The sequence below is a fragment of the Stigmatopora argus genome, chromosome 3 (genome assembly GCF_051989625.1).
Source record: "Stigmatopora argus isolate UIUO_Sarg chromosome 3, RoL_Sarg_1.0, whole genome shotgun sequence".
In the NCBI taxonomy this organism is placed as follows: Eukaryota; Metazoa; Chordata; class Actinopteri; order Syngnathiformes; family Syngnathidae; genus Stigmatopora; species Stigmatopora argus.
Genome location: NC_135389.1, coordinates 21,816,128 through 21,832,547, shown reverse-complemented (window position 1 = coordinate 21,832,547; position 16,420 = coordinate 21,816,128). Strand labels below are relative to the sequence as shown.

Below are 16,420 nucleotides of genomic sequence, written 5' to 3'. Positions count from 1 at the left end.
GGGGTCGAGGGTTCGATCCCAAGTTGGTCTTCTTCGTGTGTACTTTGCCTGGGTTTCTTCCATGCTAGGATATTTCAAAGCTAAATTACCCCTAGCTATGATTGGTTGTCAATTTCCTTGGACCAAAAGGGTCACGGGGTGGCTGGAGCCTATCCCAATCAACTCTGGGCACCAGGTGGGGGTATGAATTGGTAGCTAGCCAATTGCTATACTAGTTTTCCTAGTTCTATATAAACGTTCTTTTCTTTGGGCTGCCGAGTGAACAATGATTGGCCAATTTCCAGGTGTACAGTAATCCCTCGAATATCGCGATTAATGTAGACCAAACATGGCCGCGATGATTGAAAAATCGCAAAGTAGGGTCACCCCTACTCTAAATACTTTTTTTTTTCAGTGCTGAGTCCTACCAGCAAGTTTCAACGTGGATTTTCACATTTTTATGAACTGTAAAGAAAACATTTTTAATCATTAATAGCAGAAAATTGCAAAGAAGTGAATTTGCCCTAATCTAGGGAAGACTGTTTAGCCATTTTGGCAGATTTTAGAGCAGAACTCTTAAAGCTCCTAAAACGCTGCTCACTCTACACGACGTGTTTATGCTTCCTAGTCATGATTAGTTATTAGCTAGCACATTTCACGTTGTACCTCCTGGTTGTCATCTGGCCGGCTGGCCAACATTTTGATTTAAAACGACTTCAAGTGCTAAAACCGATGAATAAAATGTGTGGTCTCCTGGAATCCACATCCACGAATACATTTTACATTGTTGCATTGTTCTGCAATGGAATTCAAATCCTCTTGGCCAATCAGCGTTCTCTTGTGGCTCTTCCAAGCTCCACCGTTGCGGACCCTCAAACCCTGGGTGGGATACTGGACTGATTGGCATTTGTGACATTTGATTTGAAATGATGTGGCAACGATCCCTCCCTTTATTGCAATTCTGAAGGACACTTGTCCTTATTTAGAAATATCCCCAAAGACAGAATAAAGTGCTTGGTCGCTAGCTCTATGTGTACAGCAGCATTATATTTATTGCCCTCCTAGTTTTCGCAGTAACTCAGCGCCCCCTCCGGCACCCCCCCACCCCTTGTTCATTTGACCGAGCTATTAAAATTTATATTCTGGTACTCCGGCATGATATTGGAGGTGATGATTCCGTCTCGGATGATTTCACTTGTTTGTCTTTTGGAGACAAACGCAGGAAGGAGCAAGGAAAGTTTATATGTGAGACAAGCCGGCTTTTATTTATTTATTTATTTTACTACCGTGTACCACTTTGAGGCTAGCGGATAGAGCAGCGCCCCCCCCGACCTTAAAGTTATTTCGATTTTTTGCCTTTGTGGTGGGGAGAATTGATGCTATGGTGTTAGCGGTTAGCGTCAAGAATGGGCGTCATTGAGGTTTGAGTCGTTGTGTTTAAGCTGTAATGCGTGAAAGAGACTAGAATTTAATCATATTTTCATACCGTTGGGAAAATCAACCTCTGATACATGCTCGAAATTATATTGCATTGTTGTATATAATGAGTTTAATGATGTCTAATATTCTTCTCATTTGTATTCCGCATTAGAACAACCTTTTATTGATTTATGCTAATGTCATTTAAGAATAATTAGAATCCGCAAGTGCTTAGCGCAGCTTACCTTCACCACATTGTAATGATGATTGGCTCTTTATATCAACCTAATATTGTAAGAAGTAAATCATTTTCATGTTTTTTTCTCTTCATATTTCAAAAGTACAGATAAATAAACATAGGTCACCACAAACATTAAAAATACATCATTTTGTATTCATATATAAATTGAGAATATTACCAGATAAAGGTAATCTTTTATTAAGTGTTTGAACACCTTATCACGACATATTATTAGCAAATCAGTCAACAGAAATGTACCAATTGGCTCTTCTGGAAATATTGCCCATCACTCACACCACAGGTGTCAAAGTGGCGGCCCGGGGGCCAAATCTGGCCTGCTGCATCACTTTGTGTGGCCCGAGAAAGTAAATGATGAGTGCCGACTTTCTGTTTTAGGATCAAATTAAAATGATAGATATAGATGTATATTATATTTCCTTATTTTTCCCCTTTTAAATCAATAATAACAATTTTTTAAAACCATTTTTTCTTTTTGTTTTTAGTTAAAAAATAATTTTGTAAAATCTAAAAATATAGAAAAATATTTTCTGTTTTCCACTTTAATATGGAACATAAAGAAAAATGTGGTTTCCTATTGAAATCGATTAAAAGATTGTCCCTTACTAAGAAAAAAAGATCAAATCAACATTTTTTTTCTATAAAAAACTGAATATTCAGGGCTTTTAATCCAATTTTTTTAATCCATCTATAAAAAAAATCTAAATACTATATCTAAAATGCTCCGAACACACTCTTTATATTCGGGTGTTTCTAGCATATGCTAATGCTCCAAGAAAGACTGCTTGGATCATAATTATACGTCCAAACTTGACTTCCACTCATCAACGGCGTGCGGTGACATGAACTGCCCTCAGCCATTTTGTAAATTGCGTTCGACCCCAATCAGGCAGCCGACGACAGGCTCGCACGAGCTGACCTGACATTGACACACTCTCATCGGGAATGCTAATAAAACACTCTCATCCCTCATACAGCTCTCAACAGTTATGAGACATGTTGTACTGTATTTACATGTTTATTGCTTCTAAACGCCCATAACCTTGAAATGCGTCTGCATTCTAGAAAAGGTTACATCAATCCAAACTTATGAAATATGGACCCAAAATGACTTTGTCAAGCTTCGTGTCGTGTCCTGTGTAGCATGCAACGTTAGTTTCATACCAGATTTGTTTTCATGCTGGGCAATATGACAAAAATTGTTATCACGATTAAAAAAAATATCGGTCGATATCGATAATTATCACGATAACTGTCAAATTTTATTCAAATATGAAAGTAACTATGTTACCTTACTTTGCGAGAAATAAGAGAATATAAAACTTGATGATTTAAAAACATTTTTTGTTGTTCTGTTGTGGAATAAAGATAAGACAACTCCCTCCTTACACTATAAAAAATAAAGAATAAAAAAACCTGCAAAATTTTTGACAGGCATCTTTATTTTTATAAAATTGCCTTCAAAGCAAAAGTGGCTGTGCAATATGAAATAGATAAAATAATCAATTGAAGCCTCACAAAAATAAATTGACCTCACATATGGTCATTTACAAAAAATAAAATAAAAAGTTGGATGAACCCATTTCAACCCAAGATACAAAGTTTTAGATTTTTGCAACATTTTCAGAACATTTTCAATAAGGCTGCTTTATGAGAGAAGGAAAGAAACAAAACTCCAGGCAGAATTCACTTGGATCTTTTACTAGGTCGGATCTGTGTTGTCCTGCATCTCATAATCACTTATTTTCAGTGTTATTGTCCTTTTGCGTTTATACTCCGTGTTAATCTCTATTGCTAACATGCTAAAAACATGTTCCTCACAATCCTCTTCTTCTCCTGAGTGTTGGTTTGGAACTAGCGTTCAGTTCGCAACAGCGCCCCTGTTCTCGGTGGTGGTCGGGTGGTGTAATTACAGTTTAACATTATCTTTTTTTTCCCGAACGTTTTTAATATTATCATTGACAAAAAATATTTCACGATTATTATCGTTATCGTTTTATCGCCCAGCTCTACTTGTGACATTGAATCATTATTTTTTTGTAAAAACGATCACATGAAGTTCATCTTTTGAATTGGATGTTTTTAAGATGGTGCGCAAGATGGCAATAGCGGAATAGTGTTTTACAAGTTCCGGTGGAGCATAAATCTGCCGGCGCCTCAGTGGCAGAGTTGTAGTTACAAGAGGACGTCTGGGAGATTCGGTCCCCACGGCAACGGCGCATTGTCCGACCCTTTTGGATAAGCTTGCTCTTAAAAGCTTCTCAAACGTAATATAAATGTTTCTTTGCCTGGGTCAGGACGTCGTGACAAGTCCTCCCGGCAACAAAAGTGTCCTGGATTGCTTCTCAGAGGTTCATGTTTTTGTCATTAAACTGAATTCCACGGCTCACTTGAACCCAGAAGCCGACTGGAGTGTTCACTTTGCCGTTCAATTTGAATCAGAACGGAATAAATATTGGCTGTAAAGATATGATCTCATTGACAGTAGAAAATTGAAATTCACTCCTTTTCTGAACCGCTTATGAGGGGTGCTGGAGCCTATCCCAGGTAACTATGTTCATCAGGTGAATCGGTGGCCAGTCAATCGCAGAGTCAAATGGAAATTTATTTACAGTCAAAAACTCGATTTTATGTGGGCCAGACCATTTTAGATATAATATTTAGATTTTTTTTTAAATTGGATTATAAGAACTGAATCAAAATCCCTAAATATTCAGCTTTTTTTATAGATATAAAACTGTTTATTTGAACTTTTTTTTCTTACTAAGGAAAAACATCTAATAATCATTTGTTTTTCATTTCAAATGGAGACAATTTAAAAGCAATTATATTCAATATTAAAGTGGAAAACAAAAAAAATATTTGTATATATTTATTTTTAGATTTTCCAAAATGCTTTTGACCTAAAAACACCAAAAGAAAAAAATGGATAAAAATTGCAATGATTGATTTAAAAAGGGGGAAATCAGGAAATATAATATACATCTATAATCTTCATTTGAATTTGATCCTAAAACAGAAAGTTGGCACTCATGATTTACTTACTCGGGCCGCACAAAATGATGCGGCGGGCCAGATTTGGCCCCCGGGCCGCCACTTTGACACCTGTGTTCTAATGGAACATAGTGGCGTGGATATATATGCCAGTTGGGAATAAGTCACGTCACAACCAGAGATCTTCAGTTGGAATTTTTTAAATCGCAATGACACTGCATGAGTTTTATGACTAAAACTTAATTGCAGTGCAGTGAGGAAACGGTAAAACAACCTTAAAAATAGACCTTCTTTTGGTTTGTTTTCCATCAGAATTGAACTGGATTTGTCTTTGGCGTCACCAGCCAGACTTTAAATTTAACTGACGCTAAAAAGGTACATCACGGTTAAATCTTATTGGCATGAATTGTACATGTTTGCATCCATTTCAAAAACTAAACTCCATTTAATTCCCTAAAAATATTCGCATTCGTCTTAGGCAAATTGACTGTGTCTTACATCAATCAAGGGCAAACGTAGCGTGTCCTTTACGGCTATTATGATCGTTAGCATGTTTCCTCAGGGGAATATTTTTTAGACGGCTTTTAGGAGCTCTTCAGATATTCATGGAAAAATTGTCCTCACCCTAAAGGGTATGCAACATTTATGAAGGCCCTTTTCACCTTTTTAAACATGTTTGATTGACAGATGGCGCCTCGATGCAGACTTCAGAATAAAATCACAAGTGACTGTGTTGTGCTGCTTTTGCTGTTTAGCAGCAAGAATGAAAACAGAGCAAAATATATTGACCATGTTTAACTACCGTATTTTCTCGCCTACAAGCCACATTAGTACCTCTAAAGCACAGGTGTCAAAGTGCCGGCCCGGGGGCCAAATCTGGCCCGTTGCATCATTTTGTGCGGCCCGAGAAAGTAAATCATGAGTTTCTATTTTAGGATCAAATTCAAATGTTGATAGATGTACATTACATTTCCTGATTTTCCCCTTTTTAAAATCAATCGTTGAATTGTTTTAATCCCCCCAAAAAATGTGTGTTTTTAGTACAGAAAGCATTTTGTAAAATCAAAAAATAAATATGTAGATATTTTCCGTTTTCCACTTTAATACTGAACATAATTTAAAAAAAAAATGTTTCCATTTGAAATTAAAGATGATTAAAAAAATTCCATTACAAAGAAAAAAAGCTCAAATAAACATTGCTTTAGATCTATAAAAATGGACTATTTAGGGCTTTTAATCCAATTAAAACAAATCTAAATATTACATCTAAAATGAAATGGTGTGTTCAGGATTCTATCTCCCTAATCACTGTTTCCATATTTTAGCTCACAGGTTAGCGGCGATCCATTTGCTCCAGTCAAAAGAGCCACATATGGCTCTCAAGCCATACGATCCCTAACCCTGTCATAGATTAAAACAAACATTGTGTCTAAATTGGGCTATCAGCAACGTGTCTCCATCTCAAATTATTTTAATCCGTCACCCAGGTCTTTTTCACCTTCATCAAACTGACCTATTCGGAGGCACGATAGGGTTCATTCCAGGGTTCGTGTGGACCAGGACTGAGATTGACACGCCATTTTGGTCTTACGCCAGAACCAATTTGTCATTCACAGCCAGGAACGCAATGGCGCTGTCAATCAAACTCAAGGCTGGCAGAATTAAATTTGCTGAACATTGATTTGATCTATGGGTACAACTTTCCGTCACAATCTACGCCGCCGCCGCTCAATTAGCTTGTCACGCTCTCATTTTGAACGCCGTCCCACTGCTGAGATGCTTTTCCACGGGGGGAATTTTCATGATCATCCTGCTCCATATTTTTCTCATCTGGCTGAGCACTTTCTGATTGAGTCTTGTAATTGCTGATGCTAAGTGATGCTCCACATGCTTTTTTTTATAAGCAACACTAACTTTTGAGGCAATTACAAGCTCGCCACCCAAAGGAAAGCCACACGAGAGTGGAAGTCATTGTTGAAGTTGGCATTGGGGGTGACTTCTTATTAAGCTTCAAAAGTTTTGAAGGTCCAACACCCCCATTTTTGCCTGCGTCGTCCTAATCAAAGAGATTGTTATTCATTTTCTGAACTACTTTTCATCACAAGGGTTGCGTGGGGTGCTGGAGCCTATCCCAGGCAACTACGGGCACCACTGAATCGGTGGCCAGCCAATCAGAGGGTACAAGGAGAGAAAGGACGACCAATCATAGCTAGGGTTAGGCAATTTAGAGTGTTCCACCAGCTAGCCTAGCATGCATGTTTTTGGGATGTGGGAGGAATCCGGAGTACCCGGAGAAAACCCACGCAAGCCCGGGCACAACATGCAAACTCCACACAGTGAGGACCCACCTGGAATCGAACCCTCAACCCCAGAACTGAGGTCGACACAAGGAGACAAAGGACAACCAATCATAGCTAGGCTTAGGCAAGTGAGAGTGTTCCACCAGCTAGCCTAGCATGCATTTTTTTGGGAATGTGGGAGGAAACCGGAGTCCCCGGAGAAAACCCACGGACAACATGCAAACTCCACAGCGAAGAACTGACCTGGAATTGAATGCAGGACCAACGCGCTAACCACTCATCCAATCATTGTTTATTTTGTGCAATTCTGCCAACAACAGTAGACACACCCAAATATCCAAATGGAGAATGATTGGTCTTGGCACTCAGAAGGACTCACGTGTCCAATCGCAGGATCCTTCCCCCCCAAAAAATGGACAAGGACATGCAATTACTCGGCAGGGATTTGCGCGCTCTGCCGGCTCTCCTTTGACCTCCATCTTGAGCGCTTAAAGCCGCAGCCCGTGAGGAACGTTACGGCGACAACATTGGCTCGCTCAATTGTCAGCTGCCTCGTCACCTTTTTATAAGCATCCTTTACAATGGACGCTAAAGAACGGATGGAGAGGCTTTTGCGCCAGAGGAAACTAATTCATAACATAGATTTCCTCGAACTGTTTGCATTTAATTGCAAACTAAGCTTAAAGTTGTTGTTTTTTTTTCATTTTGAAGATTAAAAGTCACATCTGCGTCAAATACCCTGCAGATTCAATGGACGCCTAAGCCAATACATGGTATTTATGGAGCTTACTAAAAGTAGTCTGAAGAAATCTGGAGCGAACCAAAATTGAGGAAAAAAAACACAACTAACATTCATTCATTTTCTGAAGGAGGCTCACAGGGGGGTGCTGGAGCCGATCCCAGCTAACCACGGGCACCGGGGGGGGGGGACACCCTGAATCGGTGGCCAGCCAATCGCAGGGCACACAACAAATATTCTTTCATTTTCTGAACCGCGTATCCTTAGAAGGGTCGCGGGGTGCTGAAGCTGATCCCAGCTAACTACGAGTAATAGGCCGGGTACAACCTGAATTTGGTGGCCAGCCAATTGCAGGGCAAACAACAAACATTCATTCATTTTCTGAACAGCTTATCCTCAGAAGGGTCGCGGGGGTGCTGGAGCTGATCCCAGCTAATTACGAGCACCAGGCAGGCGACACCCCAAATCAGTGGCCAGCCAATCGCAGGGCTCACAACAAACATTCATTCATTTTCTGAACCGCTTATCCTCAGAAGGGTCGCGGGGGTGCTGGAGCCGATCCCAGCTAACTACAAGCAATAGGATTCAGGGTACACCCTGAATTTGGTGGCCATCCAATCGACAAACATTCATTCATTTTCTGAACCACTTATCCTCATATCGGCCACGGGGGGTGCTGGAGCCGAACCCAGCTAATTACGAGCACCAGGCAGGCAACACCCTCAATCAGTGGCCAGCCAATCGCATGGCTCACAACAAACACTCATTCATTTTCTGAACTGCTTATCGTGAATCCCTTTTAAATGCATGGCTAGCTACTGTCTATAATAAGAGTTGAGGAACATCTTTGTATAAACAATGAGAGCAGCTGCACAGAAATCAATTGGTCAATCGGAGCGTGGTCGGCTCGTGAATACGAGACTCGATCCCGCGCAACCGCCAGCTCCGACTTCCTGACAGCGTCAACCCCCAAACACCGCCCCGGCGTCCGCTTTGTCGCAGGCATATGAAAAGTGTGTGTTTGCGTTGGCTCTTAAGTGGCGAGCCGCTCCGTTTCCTCGCTCGCCATCATCTATCACGACCTCATTTCCCTTGTACATTTCACATCCCGCTCAATATTTCATAAGAAACGTAAGGAAGCGTCTTCGTTATTTTTTTTTCTTCATCTTACTGGAGCAGAAGTACTGGCACATTGTTTTTCTGATGAATTGTTACATTTGGTCACTTGGTAACCAATGTGCCACATGTGTGGCTTGATTTAAATAACAGATTTGTGCTGGCTAAGTGTCTCGCTGACACTGACTGTTGATTGGATAAAGAACAGCACCCAGGATGTCATGCGGAGGAATGCACTTGCTGGAAAATGTCTAACATTCCACAAAGAAATTACTGGAAAAGCGCTCTGACTAGACGGCCTGGCGGTTGAGTGGTTAGTGCATCGGTCTCGCAGTTCTGGGGTCCTGGGTTTGATCCCAGGAAGGTCCTCCTATGTGTCAAAGTGGCGGCCCGGGGGCCAAATCTGGCCCGCCGCATCATTTTGTGTGGCCCGGGAAAGTAAATGATGAGTGCCGACTTGCTGTTTTAGGATCAAATTCAAATGAAGAGTAGAGATGTATATTACATTTCCTGATTTTCCCCTTTTTAAATCAATAATTGTCATTTTTTAATCCATTTTTTTCTGTGTTTTTAGCCCCCCCGGGCCGCCACTTTGACACATGTGCTCTAAAATATAATTTCCCTCAGAATGTCAGTTGTACAGGACATCTGTGTCCCCCAGGAGGGATGACGATTGGTTCGAGGAAGGCGGGGAGACATACAGTGATATAAACAAGTGCTCCCATTCCATGGAGGATCTCCCTTCAGTGCGCAACTACAGGGGCGCTCTCTCATTATTTTCACCTTAAACTCCCTCCCTCTTTCCCTCCCATCTCTCGCCTCCTCTCTCGCTCTCTCTCTCCTTTTCATCTCACTCTCCTTTTCGCTCGCTCTTAACTCGCCCGCCGTTGTGCGCCGACAGATTGGGGAGACACCGTCGAGGAGGAAACTCGGGGGCGTGAAGAGCGCGTTCCGTTCCTCATCCGGCCGCCTTTCGTCAACTTGGCCCGGAGGAGGAAGAGGAAGAGGAGGAGAAGGAGGAGGAAGATGATGAGGAGGAGGATCCGCGGGTGAGGAGCAACAGGGTGGCGACAAGCTGGGAATCGAGCCCTGGTTCCATAAGCAAGGACAGCTACACATCTGTGAGTGAACATTTGACGTTTATTATTACGTATTGTCACTTTAAATTGATGGTTCGAATTGATGGGCGGTTTTAGTGGAGAAGGAAAGTTCCGCGTTGGCTTTAGACTTTTTTTTTTGCTGGTCAAAAAGTATGGCCAGATAGTCAGGTGCGGGTTTTATTCGGGGATCGCTTGGAGATTCACGAGCGGGGAGCCGAGATGGGCGACGCGTGTGGGAGATGCTTGGGTGGGTTTGGGGAAGAGAAAATAGGGGGTGTCGGAGCGAGGGAGCGATGTAGGAAGGAAGGAAGGAGATTCCCTTTGTTCAGTCACACAAAAGAGAAGGCTTCTCCACGGTAAAATCATCGGCGGGGGGGTTTCCGCTGTCAGATTGGATGATTTGCCATGAATGGGAACGTTGTTTGAGATTGCGTTATTACTGGCATGTGCATGAAGCGCTAATGTGCATTCATCTGCAAACAGTAGATAAGGTACACTGCCTAGATGATGAGTTCAGAATCTTCACCATTAAAGCAGAAATAAGAGTTGTCGGGAAAAATGGCTTTATATGAAGTGACGGCGTAACTGCAGAGAGTAGCAGGTGTTGTTTAGGATTTTTTATTTTTTATTTTTTTTAATAGTTTGATGATAAAGTCCCCAAAATATCACTTGGCAAAGCAACAGCTTGGTTGTATTGCATTCAACATTTCATCATGAAAAAGCTCAAAAGCTGTTTTTTTACAACTTTAATTGGTAAAAAAAACAAAAAATATCAAAATGCAGATTGACCGAAAAATAGTGTTTAAAGTATTAAATTTGGAGAGGAGAAGGTTCCGCTTCAGAAAATGTAATTGTATTTTAATCATATAAAATAGGATTTTAAAACTTTTTTTGCCACCTGAATGACTTTAATTGGTCAAAAAAACCTGATGAAAATGCAGATTGACCAAAATATACTGTGTAAAGTATTAAATTTGGAGAGAAGGTTCCGCTCCAGAAAATGTAATTGTATTGTAATCATATAAAATTGGATTTTAAAACTTTTTTTGCCACCTGAATGACTTTAATTGGTAAAAAAAAACCTAATGAAAATGCAGATTGACCAAAAAATACTGTGTGTAAAGTATTACATTTGGAGAGGAGAAGGTTCCGCTCCAGAAAATTTAATTGTATTTTAATCATATAAAATTGTATTTTAAAACTTTATTATTTTTGCCACCATGCCACCTGATGGTACAGCAGTTCTTTGCTGTAGCGACAAAGTACAACAAGACGTTTTAAAGTGGGCATTTTGAAAGAAACATCCTCTCAGATCCCCAAAACATGCATGCTAGGTTAGCTGGTTGAATAGTCTAAATTGCCTAACTCTAGCTATGATTGGTTGTCCTGTGTCTCCTCGTACCATGCAATTGGCCAGCCACCGATTGACAGTGTAGTTAGCTGGGATAGGCTCCAGCGCCCCCCGGGACCCGTGATAAGCGGTTCAGAAAATGAATGAATGTAGAGTACAGTTGATTGTGAAGTGTGGGAGTGCTTTTCTTTATGTTTATCAAGTAAAGTAAAGAAGAAATACTTGGAAATGGCGTTTTGGCGCCTGTAAAAATGGCGTTGTGTTATCCACTTGGCGTCACTGTCGCTTCTGCGGGACTGACTAAACACGCACAAGGTCACGCAGGTCGTGTTTGGCCATCAGTCATCAGCGGAGGGGGTGTGCGTGTGTGTGTGTGTGTGTGTTATGTCACCTTGTCTTCTACATACATGAGTGTGTTGCGTGTCACATGACACTTAAGACCACTGAAACAGTGGATGTGCACTCACTACTCACTGACTGACTTATGCACACACGCAATGGCTTCTAGAACATTCTTTACCATTTCATGTGTATACGCTAGTATGTGGTTCTGTCAAAGCCAAATCAGTATTCCAAGAAGTAATCCTACTTCCAAGTATTTTTTTCGGCAATTAAACCATAACGGATGGGCTTGATTATTTATGCACAAAAAGGAAAAATAGCTGAGGCAAAAATGCCCGAGGTGATAAGCTACCTCTCGCATTGAGATGCGCAAGCTAACTGTAAGAAATCAACGCATCTCCAGCGTACTGATTCTTCTGAATAAGTGAGATGTCATTGGCTGTCTCCCATTAACCTTGCGAATATGAAATATGCTGTGAACGTAGCATCGTTGCCACGAAGCGTGCTTTTTGAAATGAGCATTCGGACAGATTTGGGAGATTCATTTTCGTACAATATACTCAAAATGATTTTTAAAACGGTATGATTACAATATTTACATGTTAGACGGCCGAATATATACTCTAAATATTTTTTTAAAAACAGTATTATTACAATATTTACACGTTAGATGGTGGAATATATACTCAAAATAATTTAAAAAAAACTGTATGATTACAATATTTATATGGTAATTAGATTTCATATAGTGTAGTGCATGACTCCCTTTGAATTGTTTTTATGAGTTTGGTCATGAATGAAATAACTTCAACTCTTAAAGTTACTGTATTAAAACATGTTTTTTTTTCTTTGTTCAAGATCAATGCGACACTTGTACCTCAGTGTATTGTCACAAAGTTGTGAAGTGAAGATCAATTGCTCTTAAAATAGCCTTTAAAAAAATCTCTATACATTCAAACATATCTAAATATATGCTGTCTTAGCTATTGTTTGTTAGAAAATGAGTGCTAACTGCAACTTAGCTTTTGCGCAACAACACCTGCTGACTTTAAAATCTTTAGTGCGGCTATTAGAAAAATAATTAAAAACATTACTACTGACTAAAGCACAGGTGTCAAAGTGGCGGCCCGGGGGCCAAATCTGGCCCGCCGCATCATTTTGTGTGGCCCGGGAAAGTGAATCATGAGTGCCGATTTTCTGTTTTAGGATCAAATTAAAATGAGATATAGATGTATATTATATTCCTGGTTTTCCCCTTTTTAAATCAATAATTTGATTTTTTTTAAACCATTTTTTCTTTGTGTTTTTAGTTCAAAAATTATTTGGTAAAATCTAAGAATATATAAAAATATTTTCCACTTGAATATGGAACATAATGATTAAAAGAGATTTTCCCTTACTAAGAAAAAAACTCAAAGAAACCCCTTTTTTAGATCTATAAAAAAACTAAATATTCAGGGCTTTTGATCCAATTCTTTTAATCCATTTATAATAAAAAAAAATCTAAAAATTATATCTAAAATGGTGTTGTTTACATGTTTGCAAATGGAGATAAGACGCCACTTTGCTTGATACATACGTGCAGAGAATAATTAAAATTAAAATAATCAACAAGCTTTTCGGCCCGACGGCAATGTTTGAATAGCAATGCCTTTTTGTGTGTGTGTGCATTTGTGTGTGTTAATGTGTTTGCCAAATAGCAAAATAATGACATTGATTAAGATTCTTTTGTCGTATTGACCCGGAACAAAGAATGAAATCACGCATAAAGTACATTATTCACGGCTGCTAAAATAAATACTCCAGAAAATTAGAGCCTGTGCAAATATTTATAAGACCCATTTTTTTTCGACTTTAGGACATAAATTAGAAGCTATGGTTTGAGGAAGTGTTTCTTTTTCCACCTCATTGAGAAAGCGAAGGCCGTCATCGGCACTATATCGATGTATCGGTGTGGAAATGTGGGGTGGCGCGGCCTTGTTCTGCGGTCGGCAACCCGTGGTTAACCTATTGACTTCCCCGCGGGGACGTGTCATACATCATTGTTACGTTGGAGGATTGCAAAGAGACCCCGATTCTTTTGTCCGGGGAGCAATTGAGGGAGGGTTTTTCGTATATATATTTTTTTCTCTCGGTTCAGTGATTCAATCAGGGCTATTCGATGTTGGGTTTACTTGAAAAGCCGCTCGATTTTCTGCAATTTGAGACTCGATTTGTGACACTCCCTATCTGTTCTGGGAATGGTATTAACTTGCTATCGCTTTTTCATTGAGTCTCTTTTGGCTTACGCTATCCATTTGGGGGATGCTGCTCCAAGGCGGTCGGCCTTCTGGGAAGCAGAGCCGATTTAACAACAGTTAGTCGAATAGTCTCCAGAACAGCTTATTCCCCGTAGCATTGCTTGCCCATAATAGATAATAAAAGGACTCACGTTACACAATGCTTACTAAGTCAAAGGCAATGTGCAAAATACAGTAATCCCTCGAATATTGCAGGTTCACTACATTGCAGATTTTTTTCTGTGGAATTTTTTTAATTACATTATTTTTTGTAAGTAGATAAAAATGTGAAAATCCGCAAGCGGAAGCCACTCCCCTGTCCTCTGGTTGCTACTAGAACTCAGCACTGAAGTTAAAAAATAAAATAATTAAACATATTTTTAAATATAGGGGCGCGATCCTACTTCAAAAAAATCTAGAGATTTTTTAAAAAATTATTTATGTATTTATTTATTTTTAAATAGGGTTGACCCTACTTCAAAAAATATATATATATTTTTTAATTTTTTTTAATTTATGTATTTTTTAATTATTATTAAAAATACATATAGAGATTTTTAAATTTATTTATTTATTTTAAATAGGGGTGTGACCCCACTTCAAAAAAATATGGAGAGATTTTTTTATTTGATTGATTTATTTATTTTTAAATAGGGGTGACCCTACTTCAAAAATATATATATATTTAGATTTTTTTAATATATTTTTATTTATTTATTTATTTTTAAATAGGGGTGACCCTACTTCCAAAAAAATATATAGAGAGAGATTTTTTTAATTTTTCTTTCTTTCTTTCTTTATTTTTAAATAGGGGTGACCCTACTTTGCGTTTTTTCGTTTATCGCGGCCATGTCTGGTCTACATTAACCGCGATAATCGAGGGATTACTGTAGTCTATTGAATGTTTTTCATTTTAACTCGAATGTTTTCATTGTGGCAGCCCGGCGGCTTGAGTGGTTAGCACGTTGGGCTCTGGGGTCCTGGGCTCAAATCCAGGTCAGTCCACCTGTGTTAGCCATTTCATTAGTAATAACTAGACATTTAAAGTACACAGCAGAAAGAGGCTCTCAAAAATTAGAAATATAACCCTAACTACCACAAAGAGGAGTTTGACACTCCTGTTTTTGATAAAAAGAAAGCGAAAATACTCAAACGAAGCTTTTCTCTACCTCACAAAAGTAAATCAACAGGCACCCAAGCTCCATTCAACCAACTCCCTTCTTCCCCTTTGTTTCAAGACTCAATTATTCATCATTTAATTCCGCGTAGTTGCTGAGGCGAGACTCGGAAAGATCCCTGTACACCACTGCAATCTCAAAGCACAACAATAAACATTGCTTAATAAAAACTGCCTTGACAAAAACAATCTTTGCCAATACAAAATGTCATATACCTACCTCTATTACCATGATATCGTTACCACCATCTGAGCTACAATTGGATATTCGCGCAGTGGACTCGGTCATTGATCGAACTGACCTTCCTGGCAGGGGTGCCGCAGAAAACAACCCTCTTTTGGGAGGCGTACAAAAAGATGAAAGTACCCAAGTTAGACTCTAGCATGTGATGAAAGAGGCAGACTGCTCGTTTTTTGGGGGTTTAGCCTTTAAATCACCTCGAGTTGTCTGGTTCTTACAAAGAAGACGATCATCTTTGTAGACTCCAGGAACGACCTTAACGTTGACCTTTCTCTTCTCCGCTGCTTTACAACTTGTTAGAATTCTCCGGTAAGACGTTACGGTCCGATGACAAATGGCGCTTGTTTGGGACAGATGGTCCTTTTGTCCTTTTTTAGTCTTTGGTCGCTCAGGAATTCTCAGTATGAAGGCTGTGAACAGTACACGGTTGATTGGTCGCCGGTCTTTTGGTCGCCGGTCTTTTGGTCGTCCGGAAGGTTATTGATAATTACCATTTAAATGGTTGCTCAAATTCCCTAAATACAAACTGCGAATGACTATTTAGTCATACTTAATGCCCTAGTAATGATTAGGCTAAAGAACAGCTCCAAATTTCCCGGACTTTGATTGTTTTTTGTTGAAGAACTTGTTAAGACCCTGACTGACATCGCTTCTTAAAGGGACAACGCATGTACATACAAACTCTTCTACACTCACACATCGGCTCAGTGAAACTGCTCATGGCCATTGTTGGCTTTAATTCATGCGTAGACTGTGTTGTTTTACCTTGTTTTGTCGCCGGTCTTTTGGTCGTCGGTCTTTTGGTCGCCCGTTGTCGCGGTCTGGGCGACCAAAAGACTGCGACCAAAAGACCGGCGACCAAAAGACCGGAGACCAATTGACCACACACGCTGTGAACTGGTCTGTGATGCACAGCACACCAGTACAATGCAGGGATTCCCAAACTGGGATTAAAACTGGTATGGCATTCGGCCATGATTTTTAGTCTATGTCCTCTAAAGCGTGCTGTTTTAAAATAAAAAAAAATTTAATGGATGAAATGTAGATAGATGCCCGTCGTCTTGAGTGGTTAGCGCGTTGGCCTCTCAACTCTGGGGTCCTGGGTTCAAATCCAGGTCGGTCCA

The 16,420-nt window shown here is 39.9% G+C and overlaps 1 protein-coding gene across 4 annotated transcripts in view; it reads left to right on the top strand.

The window, feature by feature from the left end:
• Positions 1–16,420, top strand: part of shisal1b (shisa like 1b) — a 41,998-nt gene that overhangs the window by 10,753 nt on the left and 14,825 nt on the right. For 2 of the 4 annotated variants that reach the window (XM_077597419.1, XM_077597420.1), the window contains 2 exons: positions 8,960–9,119; positions 9,468–9,927. The gene's annotated coding sequence lies outside the window, so the exon portion shown is untranslated. The remainder of the gene's footprint in view (positions 1–8,959; positions 9,120–9,467; positions 9,928–16,420) is intronic. The other 2 variants (XM_077597421.1, XM_077597422.1) reach the window with 2 other exon arrangements.